The 22,100-nt window shown below is 42.2% G+C and overlaps 1 protein-coding gene across 2 annotated transcripts in view; it reads right to left on the reverse strand.

Annotated features, from left to right (window-relative positions):
* Window positions 1-22,100, reverse strand: part of LOC117805473 — a 198,485-nt gene that overhangs the window by 21,044 nt on the left and 155,341 nt on the right. The window contains exon 4 of one of the 2 annotated variants that reach the window (XR_004629429.1): window positions 2,274-2,327. The gene's annotated coding sequence lies outside the window, so the exon portion shown is untranslated. Of the gene's footprint in view, window positions 1-2,273; window positions 2,328-14,457; window positions 14,512-22,100 lie in introns of those variants that run through there. The other variant, XR_004629431.1, reaches the window with a different exon arrangement.

Raw genomic sequence — 22,100 nt, forward strand, 5'->3', positions numbered from 1 at the left:
TGTGAAATGACTTTCTTTGAGCTTCATGGCTCACTATCAAACAAGGCCCCATCTGTATCAAGACTCTGTCTTTCACAGCGCTACAGAAAATCAGTCTCTCATAATGAAGCAGAAAATGAGAAAAAAGGTGCAAAAAGCCTCTCGGCTGACTCGTCTGGGTATAAACCTAATACATCTTTGCTTTCGTCTTTGTCAGCTTCTGCACCGCGGGATGCTTGCTAATCATCAAATCCTCTAAAGTTATTATCAACACACAAACATCTCAGATTCATTACCTTTCTTGCAAGGCTTTCACAACAGTTTTTCTTTCTCATTACCAGGCGTTTCGACAAATAATACATCACACAAAGATGGCAAAATATTTGAAAAGCTGAAGTAGAAATAACTGGCAAAAAAATCATGCTGAGAGATATTGACGTATGAGGCTAATGGGAAAATGGGTACGCTGACACTTAGATGACGAAGCTATTATTTAGCGGTTATAAAACAACGACTATCAAACAGGAAAAAGAGTCAGCATAACTCAAGAAATAAACATGGGTGACTGTTTAAGTGGGCGATGGGTGACACTATAAAGGACTTATTCATGGCTGAGGACTAATGTCAACAGTCATCACTCCCCAGATGAGATATGAGTGAGGCTTACGTTTGATGGGCACAGACACAGATCATATATGCATTAAATATGGGCTGCGTAAAAGCTTTTTAGTGTTCCTTTGATTATGTCAGTAAAACTAAATGCTTGTCACTTTACTGCATGTGTACATAAGGAGAATGTGTAGCTATCCCATTAAAGGCTGATACATGAGCCTTCAACTAACATTACAAGAGTGGCAGAGTGAATGCAGACCGAAGATATAAAGGGGAGGGAATGCGGCAAGACAATAAACGCTCAAATGAAGAAACAGAGTCTCAGGAAAGAGGAAAAAAACATGTTGTGTTTGTGTTAGTGAACCATTTTGAAAGTTCAGGAAGTGAATGAATAGAGCCTGATTAACACAAGTTAGCTACAGCTGCTGAAATATGTCTGAGAATTGACTTGCATTATATAAGGGATAATGTAATAATACTAATTCTTGGGATTGGCATTTAGATGAGATGGATGGATGTCTTTGCATGATGAGATTGAGCAGACAGAGGAAGCCAAATAGACATGAATATGTAGTCATGTCCATAATGAGATGTGTGTTTACAGTTTTTGGACTGAGTGAGTTGGGGAACAAGTTAAACCCCAACTCAACTTTTTTTATATATCACCTTTAATATCTACAAGCTTGCAGCCTAAGTGCTTCACAAAAAAACATAGAGACTAAAAACAAGAGAGATGTGTAAAATAATAAAAGATAATAACAAATGCTAAAAAACTAAATAAAATCAATACAATAAAATTGATAAATTAAATAATAGTAGAAAGCAAAATTAAAAATCAGTTAAAATTAAATGGATTAGATAAATGCAAAAAATAAATATATAACTAAATACATAGTGTAAATAAATGTTGTTAAAACAATGATAATAATAATAATTATGATACAAATAAAAAAAAATGACAATGTTTTGCAAAAACACAATTTTTGTCTATCTTGTACAAAGATGCAAATGTACAGTTTATGTAGCCTCTGCATTTTTGATGGTAAGCCAATGTCAAACTGCATCTCATGCAACTCTCTGGCCTCAAATACAACCCTGACTGTAAATGTGTGCCTGCCCAACTTTTCAATTGATTTGTCACCCCGGTTAACAAACACTGCCAAACACTGCAGTTCCTCAAGTGTCCACTTGAGGCTGGCTTCAAAAGCCCAGAGGAACCCATTAAAAACAATGATAAAATGGCTTGACTTTACAGCATAATAAAAACATGTTCTCAGCCTGGTACAATCTTGGTCTGACTAGCCCATGTCTCTTTTCCTACACACTGTATGAGTGGTTAATTTTTCTAAAGTCATCTGTTTTAAAGAGTCAACCGTAAAAATAGGCTGAGTCAGCATTTTCAATATGGCAAGTGGCATCTTTTGGCATCAGAACTCTGCTTCAGAAATTAATGGGTCAATGGGACATCCATGTTTTATACAGTCTACAGATGTTATGTTCCAATGTTTTGTTCCTATTGAGAGTTTAAAATACCATAAAGCAAGATAAGCTTTAAACGTGTTACTATAATAAGTTGCTACCACAGCAACCTGTCAACCTGGAGACAGCTGTGACAATACTTATGGATGCTCTTGATGAGATGGGCTTCAAAAAAGTTAACTTAAAATTAAAAGGTGACTCACCAGGGCTTCCTCCACTTCTTTTGCATTGTCTGGCTGATCCCCTCAGACTTGTGTCTGCAAAAGATAAAGTATTTGCATGAAGAAAATGTTCTGTTATAATAAAAAGATAAGCCTTCGCACTTTCCAGTTACATGAGCACCAACAAACTTCCACCACCATACTGAAGGCTGATCTCTATCAACATCAAGACAGTTTGAAAGGAGGAAAGGATGCTATCTACATCAAAACAAAGACCCACACCTGAACAGAAGACAGAAGCTGAAACTCCACTTGTCACCAGGTTGCATTTACTGTCCCATCTTATTTTTCTCCTCGGTTTCACACCATTCCAAACTTAAATTCATGTTGCTCTGATGACTCTTGAATGAACTGGCATATGACCTCAACAAATCTCCAGCAAACTCACACAGAAGATCTCGGACTTCACTCAAGTTGGAGGGACTAATGAGGCTTCTTCGAGAACCACGATGTTTCCAAAATCAGACACTAAATTCAGATACTTATGACTTAGAAGTTCTGAATTTAAAACTTTAATGAAAGAGCATTTTTCACAGCACTTGTTTTTTTTAAAGCATATTAAGACAAAATCTGTCAAAATGTCACTCCACTCAAGAGTTGGTCTGTGTCAGCGATTTGAAGCTGTCAAAAGTGCAGCGATAGACCGACAAAAACAATTACTTGAGCTTAAACCCCAAGCACTTACAGAAACAGTGTGATGCTTGAGCACACACTCCAAGCCTTCTTTTTATTATCACTCTGAACTGATTGACTGGATGAGCACTGCCCGAGGCCCTTTGGTGAATTGGGTTTCATTTTGTAGAAGTTTGTGAGGAAAGTTGACACTCTCAGAGTTCAATCTAGACACGAGACCAGGGTCAATATAAGTGCTAGCTGAGTGTAAGGATGTTGACACTGTCTTCTGATAAATAAGAAAAAACAGAATCAGTTGTGACAGCAAGAGGTTGGAAAGATGAGTCCAAATTATTGGGTCCTCTAGCAGAGATGTTCCACCATCTTTACTTTACCCAACACCAACACCTAGACTTTGATACTGGTGATATCAAGTAATCCACCAATACCAGTCCAATAAAAGAACGCCAAATTTATCAGGGGAAATAATAATATTGCCAACATTCTGCTAGCTTTGACCAAGCGGCAACCTCCGGTCTAAAAATATGAGTCCAATGTGGAAGTGCTAAAAACTATGGTTCATCGAGGATCTGCTTGAGTCTGGCTCCAGAAGTACCGGAAACCACATACACACCAATTCAAAAAAGCCGATCTTTACAGCAGAAATAAACATGTTTACAGCCTGGTCCAAAAGACGAGTGTAGTTTGGATAGCTCATTCCTCGATCGGCACACACTGTGGGGGGGTGAATTTTTTTCTAAACGCTGCAATTTGAAAGATATTGAGATTAAGAGTCTTCCAATGAGAGGCACAGCTGACTTGATTGACAGGCAGGAACACTGTAGCTGTTGGCGAGGAGGCTCAAAGCCCGCCTCTTTATGTCACAATCACTCGACAGCAGCAATATGGCTGCCGCCGACGATTGGCCTCAAAACAGCGCTTCAGAAACAGATGGGCGACGTCACGGATACTACGTCCATATTTTATACAGTCTATGGCTTTGACCAACACGACACTCTCCTGTTGCACATGGCTTGAATTATGGCTTGTAAATCCATTGTAATGGCTCAATGTATTGACTGGCGTAGTCACAGACATTAGAATTAATGAAGACGTTTTCCAATGAGTGACGCCATTCATTGTAATGTTGAAGACAAATAATCCTTGTGCTTGTAAAAGTGGTCAACTGACTGTGGTTTACAGAGGAAGAAATATTAAACCGTATGGAATGGTAAAAAACAGGGCTTGATTGAACTTAAACGCACACTGAGGAGTTTTTAAGTGGTTATGAAACAGACCGGTTTCTACTAATGCCATATTTGAACTACAAAATCCAACCAGAACACCCACAAGATTGCCTTTTCTATCCATTATTTTGAAAGCTTGGCTCCTTTGCCATCAGGTCAAAATTAAATAAAGCACTTTAGATCATGCTGACTTGTAAAGCCTTTGTTTTAGCCAATGTTGTATCATTTCAATGGCAGAGTTTCTCTTTGAGTTGTATGCCAAACACTAAAAGGAAACAGAACAAGGTTTTCGTTAGCCAATAGGATACAAGAATATGATATAATGTCAAGCTTTGTCCTCTGGTACCACTAAAAAGGGCTCAAAGGTAAAGTTCCTCCCAGTTGCTTCAAGTACTTTAAAAGTGTCTGATTGGATCTGTGACTTTTACACATTTCTACACAGTCCAGCTCTGTATTCAACAATAACCTTAGACTTGTTCTCTGTAGCTGTCTCCAGCTCTCTCAGCAACCTATTAAAGCCATTCTAGCAAGCCAAATCCATGTGAAAAAGCAGCAAAAAAAGAGTTGTAGGAGAGAACATTTGCTGGGCAAGGCATTGATGGATAGCTGAGATACAGAGAATCCATGGGGCACCCTTTCTTTCCCACAGTGGGAAATGTTGCCCTTTCAGTTTTTGTTCATATATTCTGCAGCTTCTTAATGCTCCTTCTTAAGTAGACTTAGAGGGTTGAAACTAAAGCCTCAGTGCAGGAGTGGTGGTGAGTTCAAACCCTTTTTTTGTTAAACTTTCTGTCACATCTGGCAGTCCCACTTTAACTCAATCATAGTGTTAAAGTTGGGAAGTGCCTTTCCATGTTTTTCAGCCTGTCCAAGTTTAGAAAAAGTTATTTTTTGGGTCAGGATTTTGATTCAGCAATGTTGTAAAAACTGGCATTAAAGATAAAACCCTTAACCCCAACTTCAACCTGTTTCGTTACAAATTCCTAATTGCTTCTTTGGTAATACTTACAGACATGGAGCTTTATAAGTGGGCCTTGGGGATGTTACTCAATGAGATATGCTTTTAATAATGCATGGCAGAAAGTCAGGAAAAACCCTTCAATGTACGGCCTGGGTTTTTGAGAAACAGAGACAATGAAACAGTATCTTTTTCACAGTCTGACTCAAATACTCAATTGGATATGGCTGTAAAATTCAAGAGATATTTTTCGACAGTTTGCTGCTTTGGTAATTTGATTTTGTTTCAGTACAGATCACACAACACCAGTTTCAAATGTGCCAGCAACACATTTCAAAAAGTTGGAACAGGGACAACAGAACACTGCTAAAAGTTGTGTAATGCCAAGAAGAACATCTTCCAACCAAAAAGGATTAGTTTGCAACAGGTTAGTAACATGACTGGGTATATAGAGGGCATTCAAGAGAGGCTGAGTCTCTCAGGAGTATGACGTAAAAATAAAGAGGTTCTCCACTCTATGAGAGACTGCATGAGCAAATAGATCATCAATTTCAGAATAATGTTCCTTGGTATGAAATTGCAAGTAATTTGGGGATTTCTTCATTGGCATTGCATAAAAAAAAAACATGGGGCGCTGGTGACCTAGCGGTCTAAACGCCCCACACACAGAGGCTACAGTCCTCGTCGCAGGGGTCGTCGGTTCAATTCCCGGCCGGTCGACCATTTCCTGCATGTCTTCCGACACTCTCTACTCCCCACATTTCCTGTCCCTCTTCAGCTGTCCTATAAAAAAAAAAAAATAAAGGCATAAAGGCCAAAAATATAACTTTGAAAAAAGAAAAAACATGACTCTGTAGTGGAAGTCACTGCATGGGCCTAAAATCACTTCAAAAGAGTCTGTGAACAAAGTTTGTCACTGCATCCATAAATGCAGCAACTCTTCTGGGCCTGAGCCCATTTAAGATGCACCGAGGCAAACCATCCTTTGGTCTGACATATGAAAATTTGACATTCCTGGGGCGCCGTTGGCCTAGCGGTTTGAACGCCCCAAATACGGAGACTGTAGTACTCCCTGCCCTGGCCATTTGCTGCGTGTCTTCCACCACTCTCTGCTCCACACATTTCCTGTCTCTTTTCAGCTGTTCTAACAAATGAAGGCAAAAATGACCAAGAATATTACTTTAAAAAAAAAATTACATTTCTTTTGGAAATCATGGATGCCACACTCTCCGGATTTAAGAGGAGAGGGACTGCCTTGCTTTTTATTTGCACAGCTCAAAAGCTAGCATCTATGATGGTATGGGGATGCATAAGTGCCCATGGCATGGGAAGCTTACACATCTGGTAAGGCACCATTAATTAATTACAGGACTTGAAATTGTCAGATCTTATCTCACTTGACTCCATCTTAAAGGAAAGACAGACCACAGAACAGTGCCTGTGTTTTTAAAAAAACAAAAGCTGTTTTTGTGATCACAACTTGCACTTTCTTTTCAAATGAGTTGCAGCTCTAAATTATTGTTTCTACCTACTGTCTGTATATATGCTCCATGCTGTTGAGTTGTGCTATTTATTTTGATGTGTGCTGCTGACTCTCAACTCAACTCAACTCAACCCTACTTATAAAGCACTTTAAAAACGACCACAGCCGAAACAGAGTGCGGTACATAAATAGACAAACGCCGCAGGCATAAAACAGTTAAAACACAGGATAATAAAACAGTAAAAACAATAGAAACAATAAATAAAAACAAACCATAAAACACTAAACAGGAGCAGAGTCTCATGCAGGTTGAAAGCCAAGGAATAAAAATGGGATTTTAGACAAGTTTTAAAAATGGACAGTAAGGAGGCTTGTCTAATGTGGAGGGGAAGCTCATTCCATAATTTAGGAGCAGCAACAGAAAAAGCTCTATCCCCTCTGAGCTTCCGACCTGACCTCTTGGCCAGGTCGCCCTTGTAAAAGAGGTCTTGATCTCAATGGGTTTCATCTGGTCTGCACGCCTGCTAGTTGTACCTAAAATCTCTATAAGTAGTATGGGAGGTAGAACCTTCAGTTATCAGGCCCCTCTCCTTTGGAATCATCTACCAGTCAGGGTCCAGGAGGCAGACACCCTCTCCACTTTTAAGATTAGGCTTAAAACTTTCCTTTTTGATAAAGCTTATAGTTAGAGCTGGCTCAGGCTTGGACCAGCTCTTAGTAATGCTGCTAGACTGCCGGGGGAACTGGCGCACTGACACACTGGGATCCTATCCCACCCCCTTCCCCCCAACCCCCCATCACTTACTTTAACTCTGCCTGTCCCATTAAAGTTACTAACCATAGACCTCTCTGGAGTCCCTGAGCTCCCTTGTCTCGTAGCTTCCTCTGAGCTGCTGTGGGCATCTTCCTGCTGCGGACGTTCTGGACTCCAGCTGATACGGACGTGCTGGACTCCAGCGGCAACAACTTCTACTACTCGTCTCATCACTATCACCTCTCTCTCTTACTCTCCTCTATCCCTTACTCTCCTCTATCCCTCTTTCAAGACCCAACTCGGTCGAGGCATGATGGCTGTCTAACATGAGTCTGGTTCTGCTTGAGGTTTCTGCCTGTTAAAAGGAAGTTTTTCCTCACTGCTGTAACTAGCTAAATACTGCGATGTGCAATGCTCATGATGGATTAAGGTGGGGTCAGACTGAGTCTTACCCTGTCTTGATGTTGGGTCTCTGTTCATAATTTGACATAGAATGGTCTAGACCTCCTATGTTTTTAAAAGCGCCTTGAGATAACGTTTGTTGTGATTTGGCGCTATACAAATAAAGATTGGTTGATTGATTGATCTGGTGAAATAAAGGTTAAATAAATAAATGTATAGAGGTTTTGGAGTAACTTATGCTGCCATCCAGACAATGCCTCTGTCAGAGAAGTCCTCACATCTTTCAGCAAGACAATGCCAAACCACATTCTGTCCCCTATCAGTCATCAGTGTTTGGATTCCTAAGATTTCCCACGCATGATTCATCAAATGTGTAAATCATAGGTTGTAAAACATGAATCAAAAAGAGCAACGTGCTAATGCAATCTCTGGTTGTTAATTGTGTTAAATCAGAGACAATGGGGGTGCAAGTGTAGTGTCAGCTCCATTGTAGTGAAGACTGTTATTTTTCACTGGAGAATTGGTATAATGAGCACCGCTGGTAATAAATAATATTCAGACAGTGGTATTGTTCTGGCCTTCTGAAATCAAAGAAATCCAAATACCAAGCTTCATCTCTGACTGCAAATGCTAAATTGGAGATCCATTATTGTCTCCAGTAGCCTGTTAAATACAAGCGGAAAAACTGCTGGGTTCTTAAGAATATTAAAAAAATTAATTGGTTTAAGGGAAGTTTGTGTCATAACGGGATTAGAAAAATGTGTGCTTTATGTGTATTATGTCTGTAGAGCATCTGTGCTTGCGTCTGCACATGTGTTGATTGCCTTTCCAGCAGTATTTGGACGACGTTTCTGCCCAGATGCCAGACTTTCTCCGAAGTGGATCGATGCAAATGGCCCGCTGTTGCAATCACAGATGCCACAAGCAAGGACAGACAGGAAGCCAACATCTCTCTCTCTTTCCCTCAAAGACTCTCTCTGTGGCACAAAATGATCTGCCACTCCGAACAAGAGTACGCGCTACAGGGTGGCCGCTGGCGTCAATTTATCAGCGCTGGGCTCGTCCAGAATATTGTCTCTCCTTCTGGCAGGAAGCAAATCAAACAAACAAGAGGACAAATAGAGAGCAAGATGGAAAGAAAGAGGGGGAGAATAGAAACAAAGAGGAACAACATCTTCAATCAGGTGAACAGATACACTCTGAGCTACAGTTGAACTTAAAGGAAAAGCTGGAGCACCATCACTTATGAGTTACAGTGGCAGTGTTAGGCCCCCGATGTCCTTCCTCTGTCTCTTCCTATACTCCCTCTCTCGGCTGCATTCATCTCAGAGCAACCTTTTCCACCCGCCGTGACTCCTCCTCAGCCGCTGATTATCTATTCGCCTTCAATTTCTCCCTTACTCCCTCTTGTTCCTCCATCTAAAGCGCCATTCTTCAAATTGCTTCCCTCTCTCCTGAGCAATTCACCTTGATCACCTCTCACCTTCCAGCTGTTTCCTCCCTGCAACACAAAACGCATTTATACACACACGTCGGAGCAGCTGAAACGGACCGTGACGGGAGATTTACTGCATTTGTATGCATTTCTTTCGGAGTGAAAGCAATCTTAAAATTGTATTTTAGGGGATTTTATTGTCTTCGTTTTCATTTGGGTCTCATTCCTCCCTCCCATCTCTCCTTGATATGCAGGCGTCTCGCTTGGCTGCGTCAGCGCCGGTGGCCTTGCAGACAGCTAACTGTGCCCATTACCTTAAGCACGTCTGGCTGGTGTGAGCCAGATTAGGAGGGGGGGATGAATAAGGCTTCTTGACTGTAAGCGCCTGGCCACCTACCTATAAATCACCTGCTTAGTCCCCACAGCCAACACCCCTCCCTCCCCGTGTCAAAAGTCTCTGACCCAATCAGAAGTCGCCTGTTCACTGCTCCCTGTCGCCCCTCCTTTTACTCCACAACTTGCCTCCATTCTTCCCTCTTCTCTCCCTCCATCTGACTGCTTCTTTTCTTATCTTTGCCACACTCTGCTAGCTATATATATTTTTCCATCACTGTCCCTGTCTCTGTCTGGCTGTCGCAGTCGTTTGAGCTGTCTTTATCTGGCAGTTATCTTCCTCTTGCTCTCTTTCTCATGCAGTGGTGCACTTTAACTTGCTGTCATTGGTGTTATTCCTTGTCTTTTTCCTACTCTGCCTCCTACGTTCTGGTCGTTCTGCTGCTTCCAGTCTAGCGTGGAGAGCAAAAAAAGAAAAGAGAAAAAAAGATGGCAGTCTGGGAGAGGTAAAATTGGTTGCAGTCTGGGTGCGAGGAAGCGCACCTGAAATGGCCTCAGGTTCAAGGAGAGATGTGCAGCCCTTGATCACTTGATCACTGCGCTCAGTAAAATGGTTGAGCATTGTTGTTTTGACTGGCAATTAATTCCCAGTGTGTATTCCACCGTGCCTTTTACAATTGAGAAAAAATGTGACGAGCCGAGAATGCTTTAGGACTAAATACCTTGGTTTAAAATGGTGGTGTTTGATGAGATTAGATTAAACTCTAATGAGCCCTGTGGGGAGGATCAGGCCCTTACAGCAGAAAAGAATAGATGCAGCGTGGAAATAAATAAGCACAGAGCTAATAGAGAGCATAAAATATCAGGCTGACAAATGCAACCAATTGAGTGCATTGTTCATAATAAAAAAATAAACACAAATTAAAAGCATCATTACCACAGTACTGACAACAACGCCAATTTGCCTGATTTTGTATTCCCAGCAGCTCCATCACAAATACAAAAGAAGTACCAACTCTCATGCCAATATTTTCGTCCAATTAAAAGCAAAAGAAACCGCACTGATTTTTCTCTCCTAATGACTTCAAACTGAAGTAAAGACTAAGAAAGATGTGAGACAGAAGCAGCAGTCGTGTATAAACTCTGCATATTGAGTTGTAGCCTAACTAGACTGGGACATTGTTAGAAGGCTGAGTCTGCGAGGATCAAATGTCAGTGCATCTTGAAGCACAACAGGAATGTGAACTCATCCAACGGGGCAGAGTTCACTGGTTCAGATCCGACTGCTCCGGCAGCCGTGATGAGAATCTGCAGAGTAATTTGTAGTCTGAGACAGGGCCTTAGTTCCATTTCCAAATGGAATAGTCGCTGCGGTTCATATGCACACTCAGAGAACCCCAGAGTTTTGTAATGAGGCGATAATGGAAAAGGAACCGTGTGAATCTTCCTCTCTTTTAACTTCCCCCATCTGCTCAAACACACACACACACACACACACACACACACGGAATCAGACCAGATGCATGTGCAAGCGCATACACCCCTTTACAAAATGTAATTTGCCAAAGTTAGAAAGTGCTTTTTCATCACAGCAACACTGGGGCTGCTGGACTTATTGCATGCTGACAGAGAAAGGAAAATGACAGAGTGGATGATGGCGAGGAGGGAAGTCAAAGATGGATGGATGGGTTGGTCTTGGAGGGAGATATAAATGGAAAGGCAGACAGAAGGAGAAAGAAAGACCCATCATCCAGAGTTGCAACTGCCCACACAATGACAGCACGGCTCGTGTGTGCGCAGTTTGTTTGGGTGCATGTTTGTGCATGTGGACGTGCTCCATCTGCACACTTCATCACCATCATTGAGGTGGCCAAAGCTAATTGCAATATGTCAGAATTAACGGATGCTTTGGAAATGCCATACATAAAGAGGTCTGACAACTGCATAACGAGAGTGAATGGACGCTGCCACTGTCTTGGGAGCGATAGAGATGTGTTGTAATTACGTCCAGGGTTTAGTGATGAGTTGCTGTTGGTTTAATTGCCCATCCTACACATCTTTTATGATTAGACGTATCGCCCCCTGCTGGATTTAACACGTGTGAGAGAGGGTGATTGGGATGTGATTAAGGTAAGGATCACATAGGGCTGGGCAATAAATCGACTTTGCCGATGAATACACTTTTGTGGTTTAGGATGACTTTTACAAATGGAAATCTAGATCTACTCTTCAACTTCCTCTGACAGTCCCCTTGGGCTTTCAAAGTTCACACCCTCCCTCCTTGTTTACCTTCTACAGGGACACAAACAACAACATGGCCGTTTCGTTTGGAAGTGGTTTGTTTTTGCAGTGTCAGGCCTCAAACAAACCACAGTCCAACCACAGTGTGAATGATAGTGAAATAATAATGATCTTAAACTTATTTCTGTTACTAACAACATGGTACCCATAAATACAGTGGACAAGCCTGGGTTTATCCACATCCTTAAAACTATCAGCCCCAGGTATGTGCTACTCGGAAGTATTTTGTTGGAGTTACTTCATATGTGGTGGAAAATGACCGAATAAACTATTGTTCTTTGTGTTTCTCCGTGCTTGTGTAAGACTGATAGGAACTGTTGCAGGTGCAGTTCTCCAAGGTCGTGGACAGAAGGCTTTTGTTTGATAAGAAGTAGGGTTTACTGTATTCCCATTCCCATCTTCTCACAGATCCTGTATTTTACCCATCAATGATCTTTGTTAGACCGCAGGATTTTACCTTTTTTGGAAAAAGCTTCCTGTCAATGTACCACACCTGTTTTCATTCTCTGATACAGTTGTGCTCATAAGTTTACATACCCTGGCATAATTTGTGATTTTTTGGGGCATTTTTCAGAGAATATGAATGATAAGAGAAAAAAAATATTTTTCCCTCATGGTTAGTGGCTGGGTGAACAAAAATGTTTATCAAACAACTGTGTTTATTCTTTTTATATCATAAAAACAGCAGAAACTACCCAAGAAACCATCAATTCTGCCAGGGTATGTAAACTTATGAGAACAACTGTACATGCCGTTTGAGCTCACATTTCGGGGCAGAGGACATCTGACTTCTGTCGTGGAATTTTCATAATCTTATATATATGTATGTAAGAATGTTTAACTATTGTATTCTTTCAGTCTCAATGTCAAGTTAGAATAACTTTATTCCTATGTCATCTGTGACGGGCGAGATAGTGTCAGGGTAGTAGTCAAGGTCTCTCCCCCTGCTCCCGTCTTTATCTATGTTTCATGGCCGACTTACTGTCTCCAGAAGTTATCTAACTTTAGTGTCATCTTCGGAGGGAATAAATACCGTGCCTGAGGATTTGTCTGTCAGAACTGACTTGGCATTGCACTGCACTCTCCTGCCTGTGTACTGTTATGTTATTTCTCCTCGATCGAATTCTACATAAACTATTTCAACGTAAGCCATCCGAGTCTCCTGAGTCTTCTGTGTCCAGTGTCCAGTTTGTTGCTGAATTCCATCACAACTTCGACTGAGAGAAGTTCACTTGTTTTTTCCCTCTTTGCAAAGAGTGCTGATAACAAAACTTGACAAAAGACAACAATTTGTCTCTCCATGAGTTTATTTCATCTATCATGCTGACATCATAGCCTGAACAAGAAATTGCCATTACATATGTGCAACAGTACATGTGAAAGATCGCCAGAGAACATCAGGGGATGTTGTTTTAATCCACTTCAACAGACATATACCGAATAGTCCAGTGGAACCATGCAGCTTTGCATGAGTTTGAAGGTGCATTTTTTATCAATAACAATTGGGATCTGTTAAGTGTCTGCCTCCAAACAGATCACTCCCTGATGACCACAAGGATGAGATAATCGCCCAGGGCTTGAAGCTTGTTTTTCGTCATTTCTTTGTCTTTCTCAATTTTTTTATGAGGGGGGGAACTATGAGTATTAATATAAAAAAGCAGGAGATTTCATTTTCTGGCCATAATGCCCAGCCCTAGTTGTTGAATGGTAAATGGACTTGGCTTTTTTTTTTAAAGCTACTTAGTGGCTGCTTTACTGAGAGCACATTGGTATTAAGTTATCCCATTCACACTCTATGTCTCCTGGACGAACTTGGGGTTCAGTGTCTTGCCTTGGGACTAGGGGTGGGAATTGAAAACCGGATCCGACTTAGAACCGGTTCCAATTGATCAATCGGAATCCATCGGAATTGTACACCTAAAATGTTATCAGTTCTTTTTAACGATTAATTTCCCTGCACGACGTCATGTCACGTCGCGATACGTTGCATTATGTCACACACCGGGTGACACAGAACTCCTTCAACCACGAGAAAACATGGAGAGGAAAAGTGTTTTTCCTCTCCAAATTCAAAGTATTTTCCTCCAGGCTCCAGGGGCCACATCCAGACTCACGTGGCCAAGAATGAGGTTAACCTATTGTTCAGAATGTTCAAGTTGAATTTATTCATGTTCAGTCTTGTGCAGACATAATTTTGGAAAAAATAAAATGGTTCCTTTTGGTGCGGAAGACTGTGTAGAACTACTTTTTCCCCCCTCAAAATAATACTCAGTAATCGTTAGGAGAATTGATAAGGAATTGGATCGATAATCAGAATTGACAATGACATTGACATTGATAAAATCTTATCAATTCCCTCCCCTACTTAGGACACCTCGACATGTGGACTCTGCTGGGATCGGACCACCAACCTTCCGATTGAGGAACAACCATTACGACCACTTAGCCACAGTCGCCCCCTTCTACTACAGAGGAGTAATATACAGAGATGTCGAGATTGTTGTTTTGGTCGATGCAGTTGAAGGTAACAACAACAAAGGTGCCTTATCTTACAGATAAAAAGTCTTATGAAGGTTCTGAACTCAGTGACTTTATTGAAAGAACATTCACAGAACTTTGTCTGTTTTTTTTTTTTTCTTACAGCGAGGTCAAGATAACAGAGCACTTCTCAGAAAAACATCTTGGGAAAATAGGTCTGTGAAAGAAAGTAAAACAGCTCAGTTATTTCCAGAGAGAAGGCATAGTTGTTGTTTTTTTTATATATATATAATGGCATGACAGAATCATCAAGATATGAAGGTTATGTCAACCAGTTGAAAAATAGCTTTGATCGGTTCAATATATTTTCTATGAATGTGTGTTTTTTTGGTCATGTTAGAATATGGTCAAAAACCCAAAGGCCCTGAGGTCTTGTAAACAAGATGCCTGTTTATCCCAACCAAGGATGTCCGATTTGAAAGGATAAAAAGAAACAACTCCTCATATTTGGGGAAGTGTAACTGGTTAATATTTGGTGTCATTGCACAAACAGTTTGATAAATGACTGTAGTGATCAATCTATGACCAACGATCTCTAATTAGATTTAATTTGCATGTCAACTCTGCATGTGCCCAGCTGCCCAAGTGTGTCTGTGATGTGAACACAGATGCAGGAAACAGGTGTGTTCCACCCACCATCCACATCCGTCTGACATGACATCTCTGTCTCAGAAACAAAACCAGACAGAGAGCCGTGGAGGTTTTTGGCCTTGATCAAGCATTCCCCCCACAGAGGTGTCCTGAATCCCTCCGAACGGACTGAAGCTAAACTGTCCCAATCACGTTGATGTGGACTTAATGAGTGGCTTTAAATTCGTCTGCCAATCACGCCCGCCTTAAGACCCTAAATCCTTGGTCTGAAGGACTCTACCTGCGCATATCTGGGGGCAGCTCCATCAAAAGTTGATGGTGGATTGGGTTTTTCTGCGGCGGCTCATTGGTATGAGCATGGGAGTCTGTTCAGCTGCATTAAGCCTCGGCAAGTTCATTAAGCAGCATGAGTGGGGAAGGACGAAGTGTGGTGCAGATAGACTGTCTTGATCAATGCCGATGAATGTTCTGCACTGCTGCATGAGAGGGTCTGCAGTGAATTAATATATGTGCATTAAGGGTGTGAATGGAAGAGCCTTCGTGTGTGGGTGTAAAGAGGGAAGTTAAGAGAAGTCAAGAGTTCAGAAGCATGCAAGAAGAAGAAACAGATGTATAAGAATATGAAAATTGGGACGCTGGTGGCTTAGCGGTCTAAGCGCCCCACATACAGAGGCTACAGTCCTCGTCGCAGGGGTCGCCAGTTCAATTCCCGGCTGGTCGACCATGTCCTGCCGTCCTCCCTCAAATAAAGGCAAAAAGGCCAAAAAATATAACTTATGAAAAAAAAGAATATCAAAAATCGTAAGCATGCGCAAAGCATACGATTCCGATACTTAAAATGACAGAACTTGTCATTTTGTCATTGGTAGTAATTCTGCGATATTTCTGATTTCGACAGTGGAGAACAAGGCAACTATGTTGACCAAGTTCATAATGTCACATAAAGGGAAGACGAGTCTCAAAAATCAGGACCCCAACACCAGTGTGAACCGTAAGACTCCCAAGCGACAAACTAGGAGGCAGACCATCAACCCTGTAGCGCAGCAGCTAGTATCCTTGAGGCATTAATTCCTCCAGCCTGGGTTGGTAGCAGTTGTTACCGCCAAGGAGAACCGTGAGTATCAATCTTTATTTCAGCAGATACTGGGAGAGCTGGCTGCGGGGCATATGTGTGTGTTGGTGGCTCTCTCTGTTTTCCTAGGACGCGAGGAGGGCTGCACAGGGAGAAGCCGGAGATGGGAGCTGAGAATGGTGTGTTTGCTGGCGCTAGAAGGTTTCATCTGCAGGATAAAGGACAGTAATGCGGGAGGACGCTTTTACTGGACTTTTAGGGGGACATTATAAGACTTTTAAACATTTAATGTCTTATTTTTTATTGGTTATTTTTTGGTATAAACTTTTTAACTGGTGTTCGTGGCAAAATCTGTAACTTTTTAGAGGCTGAGTCCTAGAGCTTCTTAACACTAGGGGGCGTTTTTGGTTTTTTAAACTTTCATCTTACTCTATGTTTTTATTTTAGAAGGGATATTTCAGTTTTCTTAAGTGGGGTTGTATGAGTCACATGTCATGAGTAATTGCACTAGCCACAATGGATGCCGGTCAGCCCGCCTCTTCTAATGAGAAACTGCGGGGAGAAACAGCACTCATGCTCGGCTACAGTTATCTGCAGGTCATCTCAGTTTAGTGCGGACGCAACACAATCGTGCCCTTCCGCTTTCTTGAGTGGGAGTCTTTCAAAATTAGTGAAATTACATGACAGAACTGGCCCCTTCTGCAGAAATTGTAGCCTAGCTTGTTTTTCTGTGTCTCCCTGGAGTTTCTCATTACAGGGGCAGAGCTGAGCAGCATCCATTGTGGCTAGTACAATTACTGTAGTAATCAATCTTTTAAATTTGCAGAACAGTGAGTTTAATTCACTCTAAAGACTGATACCGCTACTTGGTCCAGCTACGTGCTTGTTGATCCAAACAGCTGATCTGCGTGTCTCCGTGCTCATGCAGCGGAAGAACACCGGTCTGCGAGGTGCGTCCAAAATAGTGCCAAAACAAAGGGGGTTTCTGACAGCAAACTGAATAGCTCCATTTTTTTTTACTGGTGCATGCATTTGCACCGTGATGAGTGCTTGGACGATATTTTCTCAACTTTAGCGAAATTACGCGAAATTGACGGAGGGAGAGAAGGGGAAGAGCTCACCGGCACTCATTGTGGCTTGCAGGAGCAATAGTGCAATGTAACTCATACAACCCCACTTCAAAAAAACTGTAATATCCCTTTAAGCTAATGTTAACTTCTGGTTGGCCACATGTCATCGGCAGAGACCACTGTTTGCTACCTCTAAATTTAATAGTGATGAAAAGGAGAACAAGATGGACCAAGTTCAGGAAACTGCAAATGAGCAAGAGGACGATGTAGAAGAAGAAGCAAGACTCCATCATCTGCAAAGACTAAATTTGTCACTCTTCTGATTCTGATTTGATGGTGAAGAAGGGGGAATCCACAATGGACCAAATTCAGAGAGTCATAAAGGAGGAAGAGGGCTTCATTTTGGACCTGGCTGACAGGTCTGATTCTGAGGCAGAGGTAAATACTGCTGCTGCTGGTGCTCTCAGATCTGATGAGCAAAGTTCCACAAACAGCCCCAAAACACAATAGTGACGGCAAACTGCAGACACGAGCTGACACCTCTTCATCATCCAGACGACAGTGACAGGCCCTGTGATGATGTGTGGGGAGAGAACTTCACTCGTTTTTAGTAGAAAGTAAGAGACAGAAAGAGAAAAAGAGACAGAAAGAGAGAGAGACAGAGAGAGAGAGAGGAAGGGGGAAAAAAACACCTTTTTTGTGTGTGTCTGTCTGCCTGACTGTGTCCCACGGCGCTATCGTCTCCCTAAATAAGAACAGCTTGGAAAATGAAGGAGCGGGGAGGCTGCTGGGAGAAAAGAAACATATCTCAAAGAGTCTATTGTTTCAGAGAGAGGGCTGCTTCGCCAAATTGAAATGTGTACACAAAAAAAGCAAAGAGAGAGAGAGAGAGAGAGGGAGTGTGTGGATGCGGGGAGAGCGCATCAAAGAGGAAGTGGAGGAGGCCTCACCCGTCTTGAATATGTACTTGATTTGTGCCGAGAAATCTCAAAGACAGATGCTGGAATATCATTTGAATTCATTTGGGTGTTGACTGGTCTGGCAGGCGAGCAGGCGGGCTGGCACTTGTTGCTGGCTGAGCACATAGTCCCCCTTCCTTATCGCTGCGTTTCATTCCACTGTGTCGGCTCACTCCGTTGACAATGCGTTCTGTCTCTTTCTTTATTGTGTTTTCTGTCCTCAACAACACTTTGTTTTTGTTTGTCTGTTAGCTTTCCTTTTTCGCCCCCCCTGGAGGTAGAATGTGCTGAAGAAAGCAGTATTGGGACGTAGAGATTAATATATGTGAAGCGGGCTGAGTCGACCGGTTGTCTTTGCGAGAGTAATAGAGTGATTCCGTAAGGACAAAGACAAAATGACAGTGTGTGTGAGAGGAAACATCTTCAGGGGGGGATGATAGATCACAATGCATATGAATAAAGACACACTGAGGATTAGCCAGACGCTTTTTAATTTAAATAACTGTCCTTAGATTTAACCCACAGGCGGAAAAAACTGTGAGTCCTAATAATCCAAAAAGAAAATGTGTGCAGTGTAATAAAAAATGGAACATAGTGCTAGATCAGGCAGGCCACGAGGTCAAGCTCGGCCCCCAGCACAATCAGCTGACAGCTTAGCTAATTACGTCAACTCATCCAATTGGGGAATAGCAAAATGGGCATTCTATTTAAGCTCGCTTACTGCTTTGCAACCCACCTCCACCCCAGCCCCTCCTTTTCTGCTTTGTCTGATATTACCAGTGTCATATGCATTGTAACTGAAGCCTGCTCTGTTGTTTTGAGGATCTTTGCTGCTGCTTTCCCTGCCTTAGCTTTTTATTTATGCACACGAAAAAAAAAAGAGGGGAGGTGTGCTCTTCCGACCTCAGCCTTTGGCATTCCACGTAATCACATGGAAGAGCAGAGCCACACCTCACACCTCCATTCTGTTCTGGGAGCTCCCTGCCCTTCCACGTTCTTAGGTGGAATGCCAACAGTGTTGCCAACTCCTCAGCAAGGAAAGCAGCTATTGGCTGTCCTAAAAGTCGCTAGAAGTCGCTAAAGGATGTCATCGCCTAATTTACATAATCTGAATTGTAATAGACGCTGTCAGAGAGACGTTTAACGTCAAGGGAGGGACTAAAGAGGTTAAAAAACACCCTAAATACGTGTCGACTACACTTATGAGCCAAAAAAAATCTAAGTAAAACATTAAATTTTTCAACAATATCATTTGCAAGATAGTTATTGTATACAATCTACATTAACAATCTAAATGGATCAGCTAGCGGTGTCTTCGTACCTGCGCGATTCATTTGCAGTCTGGACATCTCTGCTCTGACTGCAGCTACAAGGGACTGCTGCACGACTAGGACTGACACGGGACTTCAGATCAATGTCCAGTCCGTCTACGATCCGCTGTGGTCCAGCTCTGTGCTCTCTCATACGTCAACACCCACTGGTTGCATTTTCGGAATGCAGCACGGAGCAGGATCGCCGAACAGCTGGAGTCATGTGACCGAGGCTTTCCGACAATAAATACTGAATCAAGGATTCTCCTCCTCCTCTCCTCATCCATGTTGTCTTTATCAGCCTCTGAAAACCTCTGACCTGTTGACTCCAGGCCTGCCTCCGGTCGAAATGACATTTTGTTGTCATAGTCAAGTTAAAAAACGATCTAGCGATAAGACAGAGTGTTTTATTCTGAAAATTAACCTGTTTTTTATTTTGTTTTGGTGCCTGTCTTCCTGTCCCGCTCCATCTGCTCTGTGCTGAATTGATGCGTCGTGCTCCGGCATCCATCAAAGTCTTGCGTATCTGATCCGTTGCATTCTGACCTTCTGGATTAGCGACTCAGCCGGAACGCAAGAGAGCAGATCCAGTGGAAGTTAACAGATTGACTACAATAGAAACCTATCAGATCCGGTGCCGTGACGGATCGGAGACGGACTGGAGACGGACTGGAGATGGACCTGGTGGAATTCGGCCTTGAGCCGTCAGTGAGTGCTTTGGGACGGGACATGCTTGCATTTCAGAGTCTCCAAAAGTCTCAAATAACACCAGAGAAAGTCGCTAGATTTGTTGCTAGTCACTTTTTTGAAAAAAATACGCTAGAGGGGTCTGAAAACTCGCTAAAAATAGCGACAAAGTCGTTAAGTTGGCAACACAGAATGCCAAAGCCTGAGGCGGGGAGAGTACACCTCCCCACTCTTTCAAATGCATACATGAAAAGCTAAGGCAGGGAGAGCAGCAGCAAAGACCCCCCAAACAACAGAGCAGGCATCAGTGATAATACATATGCCTAAGCCTGAGGCGGGGAGAGCACACCTCCCCTCCATATAAAACTTATCCCATGCAAATAATAAACTCTTTTGACTTAAGTACGCTCTGCAGGTAGTTGGAAAGACTTGGAAATTATGTGTGGGTCTGACTGGCAGAGTGTTTGAAGGCCATCCCACAAGGGTTCTGCACTGTCTTCTGCCTGCAAATTAGATTAATTTTGCAGAGAACAAATTAATGCGCATTGGACTCTCAAATCAATAAACAATGGGAGGTTATTAGGGAGCAGGCTGCGAAAAGTCTTGGGGAGATGTTTGCAAGAACAGGAACACCACAGACTGAGCGTTCAACAGCAGGAGAGAGTACAAACAAAAACATCTGCTATTATTCCACTCCCGGTTGTGGCATATCTTGACCTGATGAAAGAGAAATGAATAAATCATGCTCCATTAAATGTCATTAGGCCTGTTAGCAAAGTCTAATTCTGCTAAAGTTCAGAGCCAGTTTTACAAATTGAATGTAATTGCCCAGAATGCAAATGGGATGGGTTGTTGTTTGTGTAAGCGTGAGATCTAGTGACAGAGGAGTGCAAGGAAGAAAGAAAGAGAGAGAAAGAGAGGAACATAAAGTGTGTGAGGAGAAACCTTAAAGCGCCCCGTGTAATGGGTAACACTTACTCCTCACTGTTTTCATTCAGAAGTCTGAGGGGCTACAACCCTGGGGAATTGTCGATTGTCAGGGCTTTAAAACTGATGGTTTCATTTCCAGGAAAAAGAGAGGAGAGATGGGGGAAATGTAATTACCCGGCGAGAGCTGCGTGGGCGTTTTACTGTTTGATAATTATCCCTTAAAGGCACGCTAAACTTTTCCTTAGCTATCTGCTTTAAACTCCACAGAGACTCAGCGGTGGGAGAGAGGTCATCCGGCTGCAAGGAGGGAACGAGGGGGAGAGACGGATGAGATAAATGTGAAGGAGAGTAAGGATCAGATAAGTGCAGACCTGTTAGGCATCTGAGATTACAAAAGCAACAGAGAAGCACAATAGGAAATAAAACAATACATCACAAAGCAGCACATCTTGGAGGACAAGTTATTGCCTTGCTAATGCACAAAAATGCATCCCTTTGTTATGGCTTCCATAAAAGTAAATGTTGGATTTTTGTTGGAAATGCCTGTTTTCTCCAGTAAAGAGGCATCAAAGCATGTTACGTTTTTTGGAAATGGATGTGTGAGACATTTGATAGTCCACTTTTCATTTCCCCGGCTCTCTTTACCCCTGCCATCTGTCTCTTTTATAGATGTACAACTGCACATGCACACCATACACAGATAGTGTATTTACTGCAGCTCTGCCTCAGCTCGACACAAACACACAAAAACATGGGCGCGCACACACACACACACACAAACTGAGCACATTCTCTGGTAAGAAATAGCAATATCAAAAATCCAACCTTGTGGCACGGCTGACAATAAAATATATATGACAAATGGATGAAAATTCAAATTGGGAGGAAAACAAAATTGGAAGAAAGAGTCAGATAGAGTCTCTGGCTTCTCGCTGCACTGTTGAAACTCACATCTGAATATATTTGAGCTCAAAAATACAAATCTAATATGATTTTGACATTTGACTGTGTGTGAAAATTGAGTGCAAACTTCAACAAAAGGCACAAGGTTTCTCTCCATGGGCTTAAAGAAATGTCACATTAACCTGAGACAATTAGATAAGTGTCAAACCAAAGCTTTTATCACA

This window comes from Notolabrus celidotus, chromosome 21 (assembly GCF_009762535.1).
Source record: "Notolabrus celidotus isolate fNotCel1 chromosome 21, fNotCel1.pri, whole genome shotgun sequence".
NCBI classification, from domain to species: domain Eukaryota; kingdom Metazoa; phylum Chordata; class Actinopteri; order Labriformes; family Labridae; genus Notolabrus; species Notolabrus celidotus.